Source organism: Carlito syrichta, unplaced genomic scaffold (assembly GCF_000164805.1).
Source record: "Carlito syrichta isolate Samal-C Ts95f unplaced genomic scaffold, Tarsius_syrichta-2.0.1 Scaffold314258, whole genome shotgun sequence".
In the NCBI taxonomy this organism is placed as follows: domain Eukaryota; kingdom Metazoa; phylum Chordata; class Mammalia; order Primates; family Tarsiidae; genus Carlito; species Carlito syrichta.
The window spans coordinates 1,010,023-1,015,284 of record NW_007258354.1 but is presented as its reverse complement, the minus strand read 5'-3'; positions in this window follow the sequence as shown (position 1 = coordinate 1,015,284).

The following is a 5,262-nucleotide window of genomic DNA, read 5'->3' as shown; positions in this document are numbered from 1 at the left end:
GAGAGAGAGAGAGAGAGAGAGAGAGAGAGAGACAGAGAGAGAGAGACAGAGACAGAGAGACAGAGAGACAGAGAGAAGTAATTTGGAGGGTTTTGGAGATCCCCCTCCCAAATCCTGTGAGTCCAGAAAGACTTTCCTTCCAGATCTTTTCTCTGTCCTGTCTGTGTGTGTTTCAGGCTTTGCCAGTTCAGATGTGGCTGGAGAGAGGACATGAGCCTTCGGACGATTCTTCCCCGAGGCAGGAAGTGGGGACCACAGGGGTGTCTCCCAGTGTAGCAGGCGCTGGCTACATGTGACACATGAAATGTGGCTGGTGAGACTAAGGAACTACACTTTGAACTTTTTAAACTTTCTTTTTTTGTAGAGACGAGGTCTCTTTTGTAGTGGCTTGAACTCGCAGCCTCAAGCGATCCTCCTGCCTCAGCCTCCCACAGTTCTGGGATTGTAGGCACGAGCCACAGCGCCTGGCCCAGGAACCGAATTTTAAATTTTATTTAGCTTTAATTTCTATTTAAAAACTGATAGTCAACGCAGTTACTGGAAAACTTTGAAGCATGTTTGGAACAACTCGGCTATGTAAATTTACTTCTTCGACAAGAAGTATCCTCTTGGTCTAAATACAGATGAAGTGTTTCCAGGGAAAATTTAGTGTTTGAATTGAGATGTGCTGAAGTGTAAAATATACATAGAAGTTTGAAGCCTCAGTATGAAAAGGCATGCACAATAGCTCAGTGATTTATTTTATCGATGTCCCGTTGACACGATCATGTTTTGAATATATGGGGTGAAGTGAGAGATTATTCGTATTGATTTCACCCATTTCTTCTTCTTTTTTTTTTTTTTTGAGTTGGAGTCTCACTCCGTCGACCATACTGGAGTGCAGTGGCCGCTCCCAGCCACCGCAGCCTCGACCTGCTGGGCTCCGGCGATCCTTTCGCCTCAGCCTTCCAAGTAGCCCGAATTACAGGCATGCGCTACCACGCCCGGCTAATATTTGATTTATTGTAGAGATGAGGTCTCGCTGCCCAGGCGGGTCTCGAACCCGCGGGCTCAGGCAGTCCACTCACCTCAGCCTCCCAAAGGCGCGGGATTACAGGCTGAGCCACCGAGCCCGGCTCTTCTTTTTTTTTAAAGCAGTTACTAGAACAATTTAAAACCACACGTGTGGCTCTCGTGATACTGCCACGGATGGTGTGTGGCTAGACTGTCCAGGCACAGCTCAGATTCAGGGGCACGAGCACAGGAAGGGACGGCAGAACCAAGTTCCAACCCAGTCCCCAGAGCAGGGGTGCCTCCTTTTTGGGCAACTGGAAAGTAGGTGGTTTGATCTGGGACCACAAGTCCCGCCGGGGAGGGAGGCGCAGATCTGACCCTGGGCTCTGTGGGGTCCCTCCAGGGCCAATCCAGGAGAGGAGGCCCGAGGGAAGCTTGTGGGCGGGGCTGGATTCCCCCTTCCCGTCCTCTGACCGCCAACCAGTTTGACTGGTGAGCTTGCATCTGTTATTTCTTTTATGTCCTGGGCCAGAGATGTACCACTGGGCAAGAGACAGAGCTTTGACCTCAAGCAGATCAGATATCTACGAGCTGCTTGACCTCCGGCGAGTTCACCCCTGACAGCTTCAGTCTCACCATCTGTGAAATGGGGTTTGGGGATGCCTGTCCTGAGGGAACAGGATAATGTGATATCAGCAGAGGCTGCGAGGCTTGACTCACAGAGGGGCACACAGAGATAATGCCTGTCTTTGCCCTTTAAGACTTGCCTGGACTCAGTCCTGACTCTGCGTGTGTCTGTGTGTGTGTGTGTGTGTAGTTGTGATTTTTTTTCTGGCTTCACACTTTCCGTATCCCCACAGTGACCTGTTCTCTGTGGCTTCGTCTCCCCCTGTGGAGCAGAATGAGATGAGATGGGGGGTGCAGTGCACTCTGAATCTGCAGCCACCTGAACACATCTTCTTCGCCTGTGGGATGGAAAGGGCGGCCTGCAGGGGGCAGCACGTGTCCAGCACTTAGCCCAGAGGGACTGGCTCATTGCTCACGGGCTTTGCAAGAAACCAGAGCCCGCCTAGGTCCAAGGGAACCTCAGGGGTTTCTGGATAGAGCCCCAGTTCTGCTGTTGAGATAGTCATTATGCCTGCAAGATGGCGATGCTAGTAAGTGGGTCTGGAGCGTCTTGGTCTCCCTGGCCTCTGGGGTCCAGCCAGCCTCTTTACCTAGACTTCAAGAACCACTTGTTCTTTTTCTTCTTTTCCTTTTTCATTTCTTTTTTTTTTTTTGAATTGGGGTCTTACTCTGTTGCCCAGGCTGGAGTGCAGTGGCATGCTCACGATGATCATGGCTCACTGTGGCCTCGATCTCCTGAGCTCGGGTGATCCTTCTGCCTCAGCCTTCCAAGTAGCTGGGGCTACAGGTGTGTACTCAGTTCATTCTTCTGTTTCCAGGCAGCAGAAACGAGTTAGCTTAAGCAAAGGAGAGAAATTTGGAGCCTGGTAATCTCACAAAACGGCACGACTAACTTGGCCCTGATGGCGGGACCTGGGGTTATTCAATAATAGCAGTGATTTGTGGCCCTTTGGGCGCCAGAAGTGCCCGCTCCAAGGAGCCTCAGTTCTCGCTCAGCCCAGGCCCCGTGTCACTCAGTTCTAAACCTCCCTGTGTAGGCCTGCTTGCGGGGCTTAGCAGCGGTCGGGATCCAAGCACCAGCAGGGAGGTGGAGAAGCCGCGTTGAGTCCTGCCGTGAGGCCCAGATACAGGCAGGGTTGGCCTATGGTGCCTCGGTGGGCTCTTGCCCCTGCAGAGGGGGTCAGGTAGCTGCAGGCTGATCTGGCTAGGAGGCCAGGAAGATCTATTTGCATTTTACTAAGAAATCCGAGAGGCCCGAGGCCTCTGGGTCCTAAAAGGCCTGATTTTCTCAAAGTGGGAAGACCAGGTGCGTAACTGATGGGGTGCCCGGGTGCAGACACCCAGCCCAGCACCACCCGGCACACAACACAGGGGTGCCTTCAACCTGGGAAGTCCACCTGTTTATCTTGCTTCCCTTGTTCCCCCAACTCCTTCCCATCTCCCTCTCCAAGGGCCTGGTAATATGTTGTCTAGACACCGCTGCTGCTGTTTCTCCTCCATTAATCCATTTTAATTGGAAAGTTATCATAATGCAAACTCTCTTTGGTATTATTTGCGGCTCTGCGTTATTAGAACTCCAGCAACGCACGTTCCCAGCAAATTAAACTTGCTAGGGAAGCGATGAGATCAGCTGCTCATATTAAATCAGGCTGCGCTGCTAAGTGGGGCTGGGAACGGCTTCCTGGGCCGGGTGGGGTGCAGGGGGTGGTGACAATGGCACTGCTGTTCCCAGGCTGGGGACTTGGCCTCTGGGCTCGGTTTTCCTCTCTTTGGCACGGCATGCTGGAAATTAAAGACGGAAAGAAAGAGGGGACAGAGAGACCTCAGGTGGCCTCTGGTCTCTCACCCCAAACCCAGGACACATGGTGGCGACTAGAACACGTGTGGGCTGAGCACTGAGTCCATGACAGAGCATGTCCTTGGCGGGCCTGTGAAGGAGCTGGCCATTCCCTTGGTATAGACCTGAAAACTGAGGCTCAGAGGGGGAAACTGAGCTTTCCCAGGCTGCACAGGCAACACAAGGGAGGGCAGGGGCTCCCAGCCAGGTCCCTTGAGTCCTTCCAAGCCACCGGGAGGGGTGCAGCTCCCGCCAAAGGAGAAAACCCGTCTTAGAGCGGCTCCCGGATCCCATTCACTTGTGGTTGATGCTGTGGAAAACAGCTGATAAATGGGCTGGCATGGGGGCTCACATCTGTCAACTCAGCACTCTGGGAGGTGGAAGCAGGAGGATTGCCTGAGTCCAGGGGTTTGAGACCAGCCTGGGCATCTTGACAAGACCTCATCTCTACAAGAAATAAAAAAATTAGCCAGGCATGCCTGTCGTCCAGCTACTAGGAAGGCTGAGGTGGAAGGATCACCTGAGCCCAGCAGGTTGAGGCTGCGGTGGCCATGAGCATGCCACTGCACTCCAGCCTGGGCAACAGAGTGAGACTCCAACTCAAATAATAATAATAATAAGTTGATACATGCCCAGGTGTCCTGTTTGTAGATTACCACCTCTGCAGTGTTTACCTTTTTCCATCACTCCCTTAATAGAACACCAGCTGGCACCACTGCCCGTCCCCCAGCAGCACCTCCCTCTCCTCCCTCGCCACTGGAAACCCACTTTTGTTAAGTCAAACATGGGCCCAGTCCCGAGGAGGATTCCTGATTGGTCGAAGCTGGAATTGATTCCCTTTGTCAATGACTGGTCTAGAGGCAAGCACGTGACTCTGTTCTCACCAATCACACTCAAGGGAAAGGCTGCCGGGGCTGTCTCCTAGGAAAAACTCTGATGACAGTGAGCCTGATTTCATCCAGTTAGTGCAGATGAGGGATCTGGAGCGGCCTGGCTGGTGGCCTGGTAGTGGCCTGGCTGGAGGTGGCAGCCAAGACGCTGGGCAGGTGTATTAGTTTGTTTTGCATTGCTATAAAGGAGTACCCGAGGCTGGGTGATTTATAAAGAAAATAGGTTTAAGCCAGGCATGGTGGCCCCTACCTGTAATCCCAGCACTTTGGGAGGCTGAGGCAGGAGTATCGCTGATGCCAGGAGTTTGAGACCAGCCTGAGAAACACAGTGAAACCCTGTCTCTACAAGAAAATTAACTGGGCATGATAGCACATGCCTGTAGTCCAGCTATTTGGGAGGCTGAGGTGAAAGGATCGCCTGAGCCCAGGAGATTGAGGCTGCGGCGAGCCGAGGTCAAGCCACTGCACTCCAGCCTGGGTGACAGAGCAAAACTCTCTCAACAACAACAAGAAAGAGGTTCATTTGGCTCATGGTTCTGTAGGCTGTACTAGGCATGGCACCAGCATCTGGCCTGGCCAGGACCTCATAGTGGAAGGCATGTCGGGGCTGGCAACACACCCTGGGGGAAGCTTTTTGCTTCCTTTTCTGTCTCCCTCCCTCGTGTGTGGGCCACAGTTAATGCCTGGATTCTAGTGCAGGGAATGGTGCAGATGTGATGGTGTGTGGCATTTGAGGATGGGTCAAAGGACACACTGGGGCTTCGGCTCTTCTCTTGTGGCTGGCTGGCTCGGGGAAGCTGGTCACCGTGTCACGAGGACACTCGAGCAGCCTATAACAGCCCATGTGGGTGGGGGAGCTGAGGACTCCCCTTCCCCCCACCCCCCGCAGCCAGCCCCTTCCTGCCTGCGGGTGGG